This window comes from Hevea brasiliensis, chromosome 12 (assembly GCF_030052815.1).
Source record: "Hevea brasiliensis isolate MT/VB/25A 57/8 chromosome 12, ASM3005281v1, whole genome shotgun sequence".
In the NCBI taxonomy this organism is placed as follows: domain Eukaryota; kingdom Viridiplantae; phylum Streptophyta; class Magnoliopsida; order Malpighiales; family Euphorbiaceae; genus Hevea; species Hevea brasiliensis.
Genome location: NC_079504.1, coordinates 35,592,922 through 35,612,568, shown reverse-complemented (window position 1 = coordinate 35,612,568; position 19,647 = coordinate 35,592,922).

The following is a 19,647-nucleotide window of genomic DNA, read 5'->3' as shown; positions in this document are numbered from 1 at the left end:
TAGAAAGTAAATCCCACATAATTGTGAAAAATGGTGCATGTGCACTGAGTGTACCTAATAATTTTTCTTTTTTTACATATTTTTTTCAACTTTTTATATGTTGTATTTTAATTGTATATTTTATCAACAATGAATCTATATATGTATATCTCTATCTATATAATAAATATTATAAAATTAGTCTCTAAATTAGATTCACTAAGAGGTGACAACTGATATTTTATTAGTTTTTTTTCATTTATCAAATTTACCCTTATATTATTATTATCATTATTTAATATATGACTTTTTAGTTTCGTACTTAATATTTATGTTATTTTTATTATTATTATTAATTAATATTTATATATTAAAATAAAATTTATTAGTCTTAATATTATTACTTAATTAATAGGTGAGTTTTAATTTTTTAATCCTTAAAAAAAATTACGTAAAATTAAAAAAAAAAAAAATATATATATATATATATATATATATATATATATATATATATATATATATAATTGAAAAAATTCATTTTTATCATTAATAATAATAATATTTTTATATTAATTATAATTAATATGTATATATTAAAAAAATTATTGAACTTATTATTGCCACTAATTAATGTGTGACTTTTTTATTTTCTTAATGATTAACATTAAAATTTAAATGACATTAATATATAGCTATCTTTAAAATTATAATTGCAAAAAAATGTACATTTTTATAATTAATAATAATTAATTTCTAATATATATATATATATTAAATTAAACAAAATTTATTAATAATAATTAATATTTGTATAATAAATAAATAAAATATTTACATTTTCATTATTAATAATAATTTAATATTGATATATTAAATAAAATTTTTTAATCTTATTATTACTACTAATTAATATGTGACTTCTTAGAAGAATAAGTTTTTCATTCTGATTTTAATGGCTTATTTAAAATTTATTATTCTTATTCTTATCACTAATTAATATGTGACTTTTTTATTTTTTTAATATTTAACATAAAAATTAAACAAAATTAATATATATATATATATATATATATATATATATATATATATTTACAAATTATAATCATGAAAAAATACATTTTACCATTAATAATAATTAATATGTATATATTAAATAAAATTTGGTAGTCTTCTTATAATCACTATTTGATATGACTTTTAGTTTTATTAGTACTTAATACAAAATTTTAAATAAAATTAATATATCGATATTTAATTTTAATGCATACTATTTGTATCTGTTTTAGTTATATTTTATTATTAATTGTTAATAACTATTTCATGCATAGTAAAAAAAAAGATTGCTCTCTCTAAATTTGTGATCACATAATTATCACTAATCACTTATTAATATAATTTTTTAATTTCCTCCTAATTCTTAACAAAACATGTATAAGTATATATTCATAGATGAATACCAAGTAAAAAATTACTATTGAGAATATAATTTTATTAAATTTTAATAACAGAAATGTCAATACAAATTTAAAATCAATATAAATATCCATAAAAGTTATAGTAAAAAAAAGTATATGGATATGGTAAGCAAGAGTTTCAATAAATATTTGCAAGGTATGTTTTTATAATTTATTATTTATTATTTTTTAATATTTTTTAAATTTCAATATTATATTTTTATTATTTATTTTATTAATAAATTTAAAAAATAAAATATATCCATACAACGTGCAGTAAATGTCTAATACTATATAATTTTAAATATAGTTACAATAATTTATGTGACGCTACTCTATCACTATAAAATAATAATTTAAAAAATTCATGCGAGTAAAGGACTAGTTAATGGATAGTTCACATTAATTTATTTTTAAATAAATTTATTAGGTGATTTTATAATTGAAAAAAATCTATATAATAAAGATTATTTAATAATTAAATTAATTAAATTTGTCCATTTTAAGATAAATGTAGACTCAGCCACATGTTGACTGAACTAGACTGAAATTGATTATGGTCAAACTCGAAATTGAATTAGACTAGATCAATGGTTTCGGTCCAAGAATCGACTCAAAACTAACCCCTTAACTAAAGTTGGAACTTGCTTAGAATTAGCTTGATTCAAATGATTGTTTTATGTTATTTTTCTTAAAAAAAAAAATTATATTTTGATGTTTTTAATTTTTTTTACATTGGAGACTAAATAAAGAAAGTAGTGCCATTGTTGGTGTTGATGCGCCGCCACCTCAAGCAGCAACACGGTTGAGACATTGCTTGAAACACCACACCATATGTGCGATCTCATTGCACATCACCGCAAACATCTGCAAGCAAACCATCAACTTCCATGGCAGTGTAGCGAAGCACAGGCCACCGAAAGCCATCAACCACAGCACAACAGTCACCGCTCTTTAGCGCACCCCATGAGATGCTGCAGGCAGTCCAACAACCTATTCACCGTTGCTTTGTGTTCATGTAATTCCTTTCAATTGTAAATCATAGCAATATAAAAAAAAAATTCTAGATTCTCAAATTGAATCCAAATTTGAAATCTGGGGGAGAAATTTCAAAACATAGAATCAGAAATCAAAATTAAAACCTAGAATATTCTTTATAGAGGAATAAACTAATTTTCAAAAAATGCAAAATTTATAATTCACAAATTAACATAAACAATAATAATAAAATATGCTATAAACAAATTATACATGTTAAATAGTTATATTTGCGGTTTGTAATTTGATATAAAATATGGTAAATAAAAAGTTTATTATACAATAAATAGATATAAATGTTACAAGGTTTTTCCTGTTTAGAATATTACATTTCCAATATCTTACTTGTTAAAGCTATACCTAAAACATCATCTCCTTCTAGGATTTTGCTTAAAACATTAATTTTTTTGAGTAATCAATTGTTAAACTAAGTCTTGAGTAATCAATTAAAGTCAGAGGATACTAGGTAAAGATTACTTATAATCTTAGGGTCCCACACAATAACAAGTAGAGATCACACTTGTATTCCCTTGATGGACACAAATTGCACATGTGGTATGAATCACATGCTATGCTATTTGCTCCTTTCCTATGGAGGTATGTCTTTATTAAATACTATATGGATGATAGTTTAGATACCCCAATGTCTAACTTTAAGTTCACTTGTCTACTCTTCCACATTAGAACTCACATCTAGCGTTCAAGATAGATAATGTGACTCAAATCACATATAGTCAATGCAATTACTTAGCTGGCAATGACCCTAGTTCCTTTTATCTTTTCCAAGGCAACATTTCATATTATAAGCTTTGAGCTCTTTATATTATTATCATGTAAATAATATTAAGCTTATAACTATTTCATCCCCATCCACCATTAAAGCTATGGAAGTGATTGCCTATGTGAGAAGGCCAATCTTTTTATTTGTTCGACATACTTCTTAAATTCTACTATATGTTCCAAACATATATATGAAGGAGCGGAAGCATGGTGATTTGTTCATTAGAGCATTGAATTTCAAAAATTTTCTTCTATGGTTATATGCATCATGCCACATCTCTTATGTGCCTAATTAATTACAATGCTCAATTGCATATTAAAACATTTTTAATATGTATTAGGATCTATGTTTGCCATTCAAGATTATGAATTAACAAATTAATTCATTTAAACCCTAGTTTAAAAGAGGAGTTAGAGCGCTAACCTCTTTGATGCACTATGGATGTGATTAGTAACTTTAGGAAGCACCTAGGACTCCAAGTGTTGTCCCTCTAGCTTGTCCACACCAAGATCACCAATGGGCAGCCCCCAATTTACTTCTCAAGCCTTTGCCAACCAATTATAAATTGGGTTCTTACCTTTATTGAGCTTGTATGTGTGTATAGGACACTAGAAATAATTTCTAGTAATTTTAATTCAAAGAAATTTGGGCAATTTTCTTTGATTTGGGTAATTTTCTTTGAATTGATGAGAAAAGAAGAAGATGAGAGAGAGAAGAATAGGTGCCGCCACCTTTGAGGAAGAGTAAGTGTGTTATGTTTTTCTTCTTTCTTTTCCCTTTTATATAATTAGGTTATTAAGTCATTTAAACCCTATACCACATGTCACCATCACATTGCATCTTATTTTTTTAATTGACTCAATCACATTAAGCCAAGTGTCAAAGCTAGACTTAATCTTGACTTTGATAATCTTACATGATAGGAAGACAAATGACAAGTTTATATGGTGCCACATGTCACCATCTCATGATGCCACATGTCACCATGTGAAATGACCAAATTACCCTTATGTTGTAATTTTGAGTTCTCAACCCAAAATCATTATTTCTCCTCTTCTAATCAATTTATATCAAATATAAATCAATTAATTAATCTCCATTAATTAATTTATCACAATTAAATTCATATTTAAACACTTTAAATATAAATTTAACTTATACTATATATCCAATAACCTAGATTTGGTTTCAAGTCATGCTAGGGACTTTGTAATCTTATTACAAACTAAACTTATTTAATTAATTAATTAAACTCTTTAATTAATCAATTAAATCACATTTTACTTGGTGATTATCTTGTGTATGTGTGTGACTCACTAGGCTCATCACTAATTGGCAATGAGATATGATATTAACTCTTAATATCATCAGAACTCTTTCTTACCATAAATGATTTCTTTAAATCATTTTAGGCATCTCATAGACCATAGTTGACACCTAGCATAACGTGTCATGGCCACTCAATCAGTAACAAGGAATACCTTAAATGAACTTTTAATCATATGTTACCATGCACTAGAATCTCTCTGTTACAAAATCCCAATTTGAGCTGAAGTCATGGTTTATGTCAAACCCCATTTGCTATAAATATTATATTCTCTTTTAATTCCAGTTCTTGATTAATTAGATTTTCTTGTCAGAAACTCTTTTTTGACTAAATCTGTTTATGATGGCCAGGAACTTGAAACATCAAGAATAATTAAATGAATATAGGACTTTATCCCTATTTACTTAGGGTAACAGATTCCATCTTGATCAACACCTACCTCCATATATAACTAGTAGGAGCCAAAATATGCCTATATACCCATACACAGTACAAGTATAAAAGTAGTATCAAACTCAAACCACCTGTATACAAGATAACTGTGTTATCTCAGGTCTAAAGATTATATGGACTGATATGATATATGACAATGTATTGACAAGAGTAAACTCCATGTGCTTGTCATATGCGTCACTGGTTCAGCCTACTTATCATGTATAAGTGCCTCTCATGTTTGTTATATGGCATGAGACTCACCATTCCATCTTATTTATATTTCATATAAATACCTTGGGAACAAACATGAATACAATCTTTCTAGATAAGTCATGTCCTATGTGAAGTATTCTCGATTGTGAACCGATATATGATACTTTGTGCTAGAAATACTATCACTCAAATTCTTAACAACTTAAGAATAGAATTTCTAATAAAATATCAGTGGACCTTTTCTATTATACATAAATACATTATATAAACGGAAAAGTGAAATTGCCTTTTACTAATAAAATATGTACAAGATACATACTAAATGATATGTTCTAGAGCATACTACTAACAATATACACACATATGTATATGAATTTATACAATAAGTTAGGCATATGAACATATTTGGGAAAAATATAATATAAGTACATTAACAACATCTAAGCAAACCTGAAAATTTAATATGCCTATTGTAAATATTTTTTACAATAGTTTACTATATCATGCATCAATATGTACTTTATGTTCTTTTTTTTTTTCCTTGCAACCATGTCTCTAACAAAATTATATTTAGGATCAATATACTTTTAGATGCCTTAGTATCCTCTTAACTATTTTCTAAAGTTGATGTCTTTAATCAGATTGGTATCTATTAACCAACCCAACAACATAGCAAATATAATTGTATTAGCATAAAGGACTTTTTCCATTTACTTTCTTTTCGGTAAATCAACCATTTCACATACTTCGTTTGATTTCATATAATCCACCTCTTCTTCTATTGCCTTAATTTATTCATTCTTAGCAAAGCATATAAGGGAGGGATGGATTTACTTATATTTTCCTCTTTCTTTATCTTGTGGACTAACTATAAATATGCTTCCCCTTCGATCTCAAAATGACGATAGGGAATTTATGTTTGATTCAATCGTTGTGGTTGAGATTGATAAATTTACTCATTAATGTTAGAGTTACTCCCATTAGGACCAATAATATCTGATGGATTAACTGTAGGTGGTATTTCAATGTCAATAGGAATCAATTCCTTGATAAGTGAAATACTCCCACTTAGAAAAGAATCCATTTTAGGTTGTAAAGCGAAAGCAATTTGGTCCATAATTTCATATAGAGATAGATCTTGACCTATTTCACCTTATTGAGGAAAGTCATTCTCTGAGAATGTGACATTTCATGATTAAAATTTAGCTACGATACCACTATCAGGTTCATCCATAAATACAAGTCCTTTTGACTGCTCTGAGTATCTTATAAATATATATTTCCTGGCCCTTGGATCTAATTTCCATATTTATGAGAAGGATTATAAACAAAAACAATACACCTTTAAGGTTTCAATAACACTTAAGATCCGATTTTCTATGAGTCCATTTGCACATGGAGTTTTAGTGACTGATTTGGGTGAAAATTGGTTAAGGACAAATTTAGCGATAAGCAATTTATTGCCCTAATAGGTAATAGGTAAATTAAAAGTCTTTTACTCTTATACTACATTGGATTCTCATATCAATATATAAACATAAACCAATATGGGATAATATGCAGTTAATACTTGTTTCATATTAGATTTAGAATTGAAAGTTTACTATGTCTCCAATCATCATTTAAAATTCTAATGTGCAATAAGGTTAACTTGATTGATTATGTAAGGAACTCTAATGTTAAATTACTCAAATTAAGGATTAAATAATAATTATCTAATACTGAAATATTTAATAAGGCACACATACACATATATTTGTCTTATATGCATTGTTATTTACATATAAATAACTTTATAAAGATATTAACAAATATATATACAATTCCTTGAGTGAAATAAACAACAAAAATTTATGTTCTTATGTATATATATATATATATATTCACATTAAATAAATAATTTTTAATATTAGAGATAGAAAATTCTAAAATAAATTTAGAAGCTAAAATTAATTTTTAGTGAGGTCAATTAAAACTAATTTTAAATGAATTCATCAAAATATTAATTTTAATTTACCCCATAAAATTTTAGAAAACTTAAAAAAAAAAGTTGAATTAAACACTTTTAATTCCATTTCCTAATCATATTAGGAATATTAATTCTAAAACAATTTTAGAATTAATATAATTAATTTTAATGGGATCAATTAAAACTGATTTTAATTGATTTCGTCAAATTAATTTTATCTGCTCCATTGTTTGCTATTTTTAATTTTAGAAAATATTTTTTTCTAAAATTAAATATGGAATTAAACAATTTAATTTAATAATTTATTTTTTTAATTACCCTTAATTAATTTTAGAAACTAATTTCTAAAATTAATATTGAATTAAATAATTTAATTCAATAAATTCTTTGTTCAATTTCCCTTTAATTAATTTTAGAAACTAATTTCTAAAATTAATATAGAATTAAACAATTTAATTGCAATGCCAATCAAAATAGGAAATATTAATTCCAAAGCAACTTTAGAATTACTATAATTAATTTTATTGAGATCAATTAAGACTAATTTTAATTGATTTCATCAAATTAATTGCCCTAAAAAGATGCCATTTATTTTAGAAAATAAATTTTCTAAAACAATATTGAATTAAAAAAATTTCAATGTCAACTTATTTGCCATTATAATTTTAGAAACTAATTTCTAAAATAACACAGAATTAAACAATTTAATTCATGAGCCAAATAACTTTGCATGCCGCCTTATATTAATTCAAGCAAACGTTTTCTAGATTTAATATAAATTAAACAATTTCATTTATATCCCAATTTGACTTGAATTAAAATCAAAAATTCAAAATTTAATTTGAATATCAATTTAATTCAAGTTCTAATTCAATTAGAATTTAAAATTATAATTCTAATCAAATTAAACAATTTAATTCATGTCCTAATTAAATTAAGATTAAAATTATAGTAATTGAATTAGAATTAAAATTTCAAATCTGTAATTTTAAATTCAATAGTCAAAAAGGAAAGTCAAGTGGCTTTAATTGTAAATAAGGGCATACTGTAAATAATAGGAAGTGGTATACTTGTGATTTTCATCAAAATCCAAGTCAAAAGAAAAGAATGAAAATATTGTAAATATTGCAAAAATTAGGGGCATGGGCATCTAATGGCTATTTTATAATTATTTTAAAACATCAAAGGCAAGAGCTAGTTTATTCCTCCTTTCATCGAATAACAACAGCCATAGAAGGAAGACTCAATGCTGCTAGCAAGGAGAACGCATTCAAGAGCCATCGTCAGCGTTGATGTGCCGCCACCTCAGGCTGCAACACAATTGAGACATCGCTTGAAACACCACACCACATGTGCGATCTTATTGCACATCACCACAAACATCTGCAAGCGAACTATCAACGTCCATGGTAGTGTAGTGAAGCATAGGCCACCAGAAGCCATCAACCACAGCACAACAGTCACCGCTCTCTAGCGTGCCCCACGAGACGTTGCCGGCAGTCCAACAACCTATTCACCGTTGCTTTGTGTTCGTGTAATCCCTTTCAATTGTAAATCGATTTCCACATTCATTAAAAAAAAATCTTATTATAGTAATTTAAAAAAAAATTCTAGATTATCAAATTGAATCCAAATTTGAAATCTGGGAGAGAAATTTCAAAACATAGAATCAGAAATCAAAATTAAAACTTAGAATATTTTTTACAGAGGAATAAACTAATTTTCAAAAAATGTAAAATTTATAATTCACAAATTAACATAAACGATAGTAATAAAATATGCTATAAACAAATTATACATGTTAAACAGACTAGGAACCAAATATTTAGGGCTCTGATACCAATGAAGAAAAATTAAAAATCCAACACATGAATTCAAATACATGGATCTTAATCCATGTTCATACAACCTCAAGACCTCCACCGTATTTGTTTCACTAGTCTATCATATAATTATATAAATAATATGAACTATATAGATTAGTTCATAGTCTAGATGTGTACCTTGTTTGCAGAAACAAATAGCTCTACAACTTAGTTAAATGAGAGTCTTCAAAGATTAAGAATTGGGTCAAACTTGCACACACATAAATGTACACTCATTTGTCCTTTTGTTACTCATTACAAAAGGCTTGTAAGGCTCTAGCAGAGGATTAAGGTCAGAGCAAATTTTATTTATTAAAAAAATACATTGTAAACTATAAATATATGTTTTAAGTAATACACATAGATGCATATAAAAATACATTATAAACTATAAATATAAGTTTTAAGTAATACACATACACACATATATAAGTTTTAAGTACTATAAATATAAGTTTTAAGTAATACACATACACACGTATATAAGTTTTAAGTACTTAAATATATAAAAATAAATTAATTTTTAAAAAATAATATGTTATTATCAAGATGGATTTCTAGATTTGAGACGGGGAAAAGGTCTCCTAGCCCTTGCCCTGCATAATAGGCGAGGCAAGATCAAAGAAAATAGATCGAGTGTGGGGCAAATCAGATCGGATCAAAGTCAGAAAGAACTCCATCCCTATTAGCTTTCTCCAAATTTAATCGTTGCCCCTGTTTTCCTCTTTTCATAAATAATAATAATAATAATAATAATAATAATAATAATAATAATAATAATATATTATTAATAACTATTTATCCATGCATACTCTAAAGTTTATTTTATTGATACTATTAACCCAATAATACATGACTTATAAACTTACAACTATTAACTTCTCAAATTTATTCACATTCAATTAATTAGTGAAAATTTCATGAATTCATAAGAAAAATAATATAAATTACTATTATAATTTTATTAATTACAACTATAAAAATTCTAGGAAAAGAGAAAAAGAATATATATATATATATATATATATATATATATATATATATATATATATATATATATATATAATTTTATCATATATTTTAATTAAATTAATAATAGTATAATAAAACTATTTAATTTAATTATAATTGTACATTTATAACTCTATTTACTACGTAACATAATGTTAGCTCAACTTTAAAAAAAAAAAAAAACATATTGCTTATTTGGCCTCTCATTCTGCATTGTTAGAGAGAGACTTTTTCTCTATTTAATTGTCCTCTTTTAGGAGCTAGTCTCCTTTGTCTGTTGTGCTCTACGGCTTCCCCTACCCCTTCCGGGCAAAGGGGAGCAATATCCTGGCCTGTTTATGGGTTCTACGCCCTCCCCTCGCGAGTCAGGATTGCACATAGTTTGGTTTTACTTTTGGGTTTTTGTAGGTATAAGGATAGTAGAGAGGGTGATTCATTATAAACCCGTGTTGTCTTCCTTGTTTAGCTAGCGGCTTTGCTTTAGCCATGAGTGCGTGGAGCTTAACCTTGGTACTAGGGTCTTTTCTGCTTGATAGGTAAGAGCCAGTCATCTCTCAGGACATTACCAACGCCTCGGATGCGTCCACTCCTTTAGTGGCCTAAATAGCCTTCAGCTCTGCCCTGTTCGACTATTTGAGCTCTTGGACTTCTTTTGGTGACGGCAGTATAACAACATGAGAGGAATCGATGATGCAAAGATTTTCTCACCTAATGGGCTTCAGTCTTTCTATTTGTGGTGTTGAGTTCTTCATGCTAGTGCTCTTTTTCTGGAGCAATCATCATAGCTGTTCCAGCCTCTAACATTAGCGCTATGAAGTGGTGGGACAATATCAAAGGTTCCAGTTTCTTCTCATATTAGGTCAGCTAGTTTTGCTTTAGTAAAATCCACCTAGACATAGGGTTTTTTGAGCTTGGGTGGTTTGTTTTTCTGTCGGCTTTTTAGTATGTTTTGGGCGTTGGAGTCACTCTGTGAAAGCCCCTTTTTTTAATTAATGAATTTATCTACTATCTTTTGGAAAAAAAAAAATTAGCTCAACTCTTCGTGCAAAGCGAGGCAAACAACATTTAAAAAGAAAAAAAAGTTGAATCATAACTTTTGAAGGTCTTTTATGTATATTTTATTTTTATTTTATTCTTTTCATTATTAAATTAACACTTATTAATTCATTAAATGACAATTTTTAACAAAATAATTTTATCTAACTTTCTATCCGCTTACCATGCTAGCCAAATGGTTGTGCTATGCATAAATTTAATAGAAACTAGTAGAATATCCGTGCTATATATGGTAATATATATATATATATATATATATATATATATATATATATATATATATATATATATATTGTCACACCCTACCCCTCTGTAAGGCATAACATGATCTCGTAGTATACCTAATGAATTAACAACTCCGTCTGCTGATAACCCATTAAATACACTACAAGGGATTTTAAAAACTTTTCTTACTTCTTTTACAGTGGTGAGCACTATTTACAGGTATTAAAAACTTTGGTGGTAAGTGAAACAACTAACTCATTTGATTTATTTGGAATATCTGTAAAAATTTTGGCAAGGTGCCATTTGTATTTTGGACAAAACAGTTCTTCAGAAAACCTGTAAAAAAGCACTTCAATATATTTTCAAATCTCAACTCCAACATTTTTATCAACACAACACATTTCTCAAGTCAAATCCATAGAAATTTTTCAAAGTATGAGATAAGGAAATATGATACAATTTTTACAAGTCAAATAACTCATAATTAATTTACAACTTCAAGGTACAATTTGAATTTACAACTGCTCAAAACCAAGAACAAAATATACATACAGTGAGTATACATTACAGTATAAAATGCCACATGTGGTATACTCACTATACCCAAAAATCTCTCGCTGGCGGTACTAGCAGCCTAGTCTGCTGCCCTGTCTGTCTCTCTACCTGCGACAGCAATAAAAAGCTATCGCTGAGACAATGTCTCAGTGGTGCACAACATTAACCAAATACAAATTTTAAATCACAATTCATAAATCATATCATATCAAGACAATGAATGTCATAAGGAATTTAAACTCCAATTCACAAATTATCAAAATTCATAATAACACAATTTAGTCAAATAGTTTAAGAATACCGTATTGCCAATTCATACACAATTTGATCAAATAATTGAATAATACCTTTTTGCAAATCAATAACACAATTCGATCAAATAACTGAATAATATCGTTTTGCAAATCAATAACACAATTCAATCAAATAACTGAATAATATCGTTTTGCAAATCAATAACACAATTGATCAAATAACTGAATAATATCGTTTTGCAAATCAATAAAACCATTCGATCAAATAATTGAACAATACAATGTTGTCAATCAATAACACAATTTAGGTCATGACACAAATTTTTCCATATATGCTGTGTTGTACACCACGACAAGACATACTCACCCCAATAATCGAAATCAATGAGGGAGGAAGCTAGCTATCTAATGAGTACTCATCTATACTCACCTCAGACTGGAAAGTCAAAGAGGGAGGAACATAATCATACTCACCCCAGACTGATAAGTCAAAGAGGGAGGAATAATCACACTCACCCCATTAATGGAGGAGGAACATAATATCCGTGTCATGCCAATTGTGAGTCAAAACAATTCCAAACATTTTATTCAAATGATCCGTAAGAATCCAATAAATTTCCAAAGTTATAATTTCATTCACAAAATGGCAACACAATTCGTAATTCACTTCAATTTCCTCAAAAACCATTTACAGTGCTTTTCAATCAATAAGTATCCATCAATATCATTCAAATAATTTTTCACAGTTTCAAACCATTCACAATGTTTTTCAATCAATAAGTGTCCACCAAACACATTTCCACAATTTAAAACAATAATATACAAATAGTCATAATTTATTTCAATTGAAAAATTCAAAAGAAATAGCCGTTGTGCACAAACCTCTGATGACTGTCTCCTGGTCTTGACTCAGTATTTCTTTCCCTTTTGCTGAGTCCTTGTTAGCGAGAAACACAATTGAAGTGTTTGATACCAAATTAAATTGTCTCTATCAATGGTGTTTGGTAAATAATGCACTGAACTCAATTATTCACTTAATCACCTAATATACCGACCCTCGTTGCGTTTTAGGTAAATTAGGTTTTAGTGTCGTTAATATGTCACATTCGATAGGGTTTTAGGTTTGGTACGTTTTACCAAAGTCATTTCCTTGTTTAGTGCATTTTAATGCAAATTGCTGGATTCCGGGACAATGGTTTGAACTAGCAGGACGATCTAGTTCACTCGGTTTTGGTCTCGGTCGAAACTCCAAACTTGTAGATCTAGGTCTTATGGACCGCGGTACAAAATTTTAGGTCAATCCGAGTTAAGTAGACCAAGTTATGGTCATTACACTATTGCTGGTCAATTGGTATCAAATTAGGTCAATTTTAGGTCAATTTGGTCAACTCTGGTTCGGCCAGTTTTTGGACCCGAACTTGTGCAAGTTGTTTGACTTGCTTATGGTCATTTCTAGGCTTTGGTGTCTTCATAAGACTTGTAGGTATGGGTCTTAACTATTCATGGTTAAAATTTCAGGTCAATTGGACCTGTTTTGAGTGAGTTATGACCTAAACACTCACTGCTACCCAATTGGTCATTTTTCAGGTCCTAATTGCACCTAATCCGAATTGGTCATTTTCTTAGGTCACCTTGCAAGCAGAATTTTGGTATGTTTTCTCAATGAAAGTTGGCACATTTTGTGCCTAGTTTCACCTCCAATTGGTCTCATACCAATTGAGGTTACACATTTAAAGTTATAGGTCTATTTGCACACTGCCCTCTATATGTCTTTCAAACCCCAATTCAAACACACATTTAACTTGCTCTACTTTAAATCCCCATACCTAATTCTGATTTTATACCATTCCATATTCATTTATCACTTCTTACTATGGTCAATTTGGACAGAATACAAACATTCTCAATACATCAAATACAACCCTAAACCACAAAGTCCAAATTTAGCAATATATGTACATAAATACACCTATTCATTACATATAATTTCCACTACTAATTTACATACACATTCATCAATTCTTCTATGTCAACATTCTGCCAACACTTCCATCAATACATACAATTATTCAAGGGTTCCCAAGCTGCGAAAACCTTCTTCAACACCACATTGCCCTACAATTCATCAATTCTCATCCAAGTGCCAAAATCACCATATAAACATGAAGTAATTCACTAGGTTATTAAATCATCATGATCAACACCATTTCTCATCAATTATATGCACAAATATCTCATAAAAAACGTGACTCCATGGCTGTCCAAAATGAAAACAACAATAACTCTTCAAACTCAAAATTTTCCTTCACAAAACCAACACCCATAACATGCACACAAAACTTAACAAAGCTATCTTCAAAATTATGAACTTACCTTATGCTTGGAGCTTGTTAAACCTTGCTTAAACCTCTCAAATTTGGTATCAAACTCTTCCTTGTGATGAGTAGACAAAGTTTCATGAAGGAACCTAAGTGATTTGGGGTTGAAATGAAGGAGTTAGGAGAGCTTGATGAAAACGTTAATGGTGGAATTCTTCACCTCTTCATTTCGGATGGTTTTATGGAAATGGAGAAGATGAAGTATCCAGCTGCATATTAAGTGTACACATGTCCCACTATGTGTTTAATTAATTCCCTTAGTGGTCCACTTAGTCACTTAATCATATAATAAGCTAAATTCCCACTTATTCCACATTTAACCTTTAATTTCTACTATTTACTTTAGGTACCACTAAACTAATTTTTCTTTTTATTTTCTAAGTGTAATATTAATTATTTTTAATGGACATTTAGGTCAAAAGACACTTCGAGATGTCAAATGACCATAATGCCCCTGTTCGGGTGGCATTCCCGATTTTTCGGTAACACCGTATTTTGTCTGTTTTTCGATTTCTCACTTTTCTTTGTACTAATTATTTAATTTTTCTTCAATCTTTCTAATGAGATTTATACTTCAATAAGGGTCTATTTATGTCCTAAAAATGTTTTCCAGGGTTCCCCGCAGTCCAGGGACAGTCAACGGTCCACGCCTTGACTTCCCGATGCGGTCACCCATCGCTAGGTTTTTCGGCTCGCTTAACTTGGTTACATTTCTTTGCTATGATTTTTCCTTTGTTTTTCTTGTATTTTCTTTTCTTGTATTTCATTATTTATGTCTCCTCTCTCATATCAAGGTGTGGTTCTAGGCATCCTAGTGTCCAGGACAATGGTCACCAATGAGCAGCACTCTAGAACTTAGGAAATTACATATATATATATATATATATATATATATATATATATATATATATATATATATATATATATATATATATATATATAAGATTTAATTATATCCTTAAATTATTGTTAATTAAAAAAATATTTTTTAATTAAAAGAATTTTAACATTATTATTTAAAATATTAAAATTCTAAAATATTAACAATAAATTTTGACAAAATAAGTTAGTAGTTGCTCTCAAAAACCTTAATAACCATAAAGTTTTTTTTTAATGGCCATAAGTTATTCATTGTGTATAATAATAATAATAATAATAATAATAATAATAATAATAATAATAATAATAATAATAATAATAATAATAATAATAATAATAATAATAATAATAATAATAATAATAATAAAATTATTTTAAAATAATAAAAATAAAATAATATTAAAATAAATTAAAATTTATTAAATATATAAAAGGGAGAGAGAAAATTTTTAAATATTTATTTCTCTTCAAAGTAAATATGTGTCTTAATTTTACTGTAATTTATATTTTAAAATTAAAAATTAGAAAACATAATAATATATGATAATTATATTTAGTAATTATATATTACAGTTGTTTAGAAAATACAAAAAAAACTTAATATTTGCTTTTCTCTTTTTTTTAAAAAATAAAAATTAATGGATAGGATTACCTTTAATAATTAGACATATTTAAAAGAAAATTCAATCATTAATTTCTCACAAAATTCAAATATGTTTGGTTCTAATTTAGAGCAGATATTTTAAAAGAAATTAAACTTTTAATTGTGGTAATATTTGGATAGTCATGATAATATTCGTTAAATTTTAAAATTAAATATACTGAGTTACCAAATTATCATCAATTAAATATTAAATTTAATTGTAATAAATGTGTTTAAAAATATTTTATTTTCCTTTAAAATAATTGCTATTGACGTTTTTAAATTAAAAATTAGTAAACTTCATAATGAATAACAATCAATACTTTTTCATTATTTAAATTTAAAAGATCAAAATAATTAAAGATTGTATTTAGAAAAATTAAATTATATAATAATTGTATATTATAACTTTTTAAGAAATATAAAAAATTGTTATTAATAAATTTAATTAAAAATTACCACTTAGTATAAATATAATAGACTTAAAATTTTATTTCTTTTTGAATTTGCTTTATGAAAATCTGAACTACCTATTAATCAAGAAGTGAAAATGAAACATATATAAAATTAATATATGTTTTTATTAGGTATAATTAATAAATTAATTCAATTAACTCTTAAATTTTCATATTTCTAATTAAATTGAGCTTTTTAGGCATTTTTAATAATAATAATAATAATAATAATAATAATAATAATAATAATAATAATAATAGTTACTTATTATAATATTAAATTATAATAATTAAATAATTTGTAACTTATATATACATAATTAGAAAATTAAAACCTAATCACAATTTAAAATAAATTACATAATTAATTAATAAAAAATAGATAGAATTTAATGAAATTACTTGGGGCCCCGCACACACATATATATATACCCTCTATAATAATAATAATAATAATAATAATAATAATAATAATAATAATAATAATAATAATAATAGTTTAAAATAAAAAATAATTTAACAACGATTAACTACAACAACAACAACAACAACAACAACAATAATAATAATAATAATAATAATAATAATAATAATAATAATAATAATAATAATAATAATGAAGAGCTAGTGATGGCCACTAATATAAAGAAAATTGACTTTTAATGTGATCTCATAATTAATTTATATAATAAAAATTGAATATTAATATAAATTTCTTGTTTACCATAACTATGAAAATAAAATTTTATTTCAGTTTTTTCATAATTCATTTTATATATACCATTTAATATATATTTAAAATTATGTTTTTATTAAATGTGTACTAAAATAAGATAAGTAATAATAAAATAACATTAAAGTAAAATAAAATTTATTATATATATAAAAAGGGGAGAAGACAAAATATTTAACTTAATATGATTACTTTTATAGTATAATTTTAAATTATTTTATTAATTTTAAGATAAATAATTCTTAGATTTTTATAATTAAATAAAATAATTAAAAAATTTAGAATTATTAAATGAGAAATTTGACCAATTATTGAAATATATCTAATATTTTTAATTAGTTAGCCATAAAAATTTAGTAAAAATGATAATAACAATGGTAATAATTACTTATATTAATTATTATAATTATTAAATATAATAATTTCTATTTGTTTAGAATGCCATATGGAAGTTGCAAGGGAGAAATCTTATTACTTTAAAATGTCACATGGCAGTACTAAAATTTAGAATGCCTCGTGTATAAATGTGATAGACTTAAAATCTTATATATTCTTAAATTTATTTTATAAAAATCTGAACAATATATTCATTAGGAAGCAAAAATAAAACATATATAAAATTAGTGTATGTGTTTATTAGGTATAATTAATAAATTAATTAATTCAATCAACTCTTAATTTTTCCTATTTCTAATTAATTTGAGCTTTTTAGGAATTTTTACTAATAATAATAGTAATAATAATAGCCACTTATTATAATATTAAATTGTAATAATTAAATAATTTGTAACTTATATTTTAGGGAATTAATAACTTAATCATAATAATAATAATAATAATAATAATAATAATAATAATAATAGTTTAAAATAAAAAATAATTTAACAACAATTAACTACTATCACAACAATAATGAAGGGCCAGTGACCACTAATTTAAAGAAAATTGACAATTAATTTATGATCTCATGATCAATTCATGTAATAAAAATTGAAATTAATATAAATTTCTTGCTTACCATAACTCTGAAAATAAAATTTTATTTAATTTTTTCATAATTCATTTTATATATAGCATTTAATATATAATTGAAATTATGTATTTATTAAATGTATACTAAAATAAGATAAATAAAATAAAAAAATATTAAAGTAAATTAAAATTTATGAAATATATAAAAAGGAGAGAAGACAAAGTATTTAACTCAATGCGATTACTTTTATAATATAATGTTAAATTATTTTATTTATTTTAAGATATATAATTATTAGATTTTTATAATTAAATGAAATAATTAAAAATTTAAGAATCACTAAATAAGAAATCTAACAGATTATTGAAATATATCTAATATTCTTAATTACTCAACAATAAAAATTTAGTAAAAATGGTAATAATAATGATAATAATTATTAATATTAATTACTATAATGATTAAATGTAATAAATTCTATATGGTAAGGGTTATGTGGCAGCACTAAAGTTTAAAATGCCATATAACAGTAGTAATGGAGAAACATTATTACTTTAAAATGCCATGGGACAGTACCAAAATTTAGAATGCTACGTGATAGTAACTAGGAAAAACCTTCATGCTTTATATATATACATATATTAGCTTTTTTATTTATCTAATTTTAATATTTTATTTTTTATTATAATTATTTCTAATATTTTTTTTATATAATTCAATTATTAAAATTTACAACATGTAAATATAATACTCTCATTTTAATATTTTATTTTTAATATTTATATATACAATTTGGATTTTTTAGTAAAATTTTATTTTTTATCACCTTTTTGCAATCTATTTTCTATGAAAAATAAGTCATTTAACATATATAATTAAAATATATCACTAATAAAAATAAATAAATTAAAAAATATAAAGTATCATCTTGATGATCAGTATATAAATAATCTTAAAAATATTCAAATTTAATTGACTAAATATAGTCACATATTGTATAAATTTTAGACATAATTATAGTATTAAATTAAATTATTTTTTATATTTAAAGATAACAAAAATTATGATAATTGAATGAAAACCAATATTATGATAAAAAAAAATATTTACTTGCTTTTATTAATTAAGTACATAGGTTATAATATATATTAATGCCGAGAAGGTGCATTTTAGACAAAGGAATCAATTTTATAAGATCAAGTATTGTGATTCTAGAGTGACATCTTAACTATAACTTAAATGATTTATTGAAAAAAAAAATATTTATATAATAATATCAAAGAAAATAGTTTTTTTTTTTTTACTAATTTACATATGAAAAGAATTAAATAAGATAATTTTTATTAATTAGACCACAAATTAATTAGCGGCCTATAATTAATTTTAAATTGAAGCTAAAGAAAATTTTACCAAAAAAGGTGACA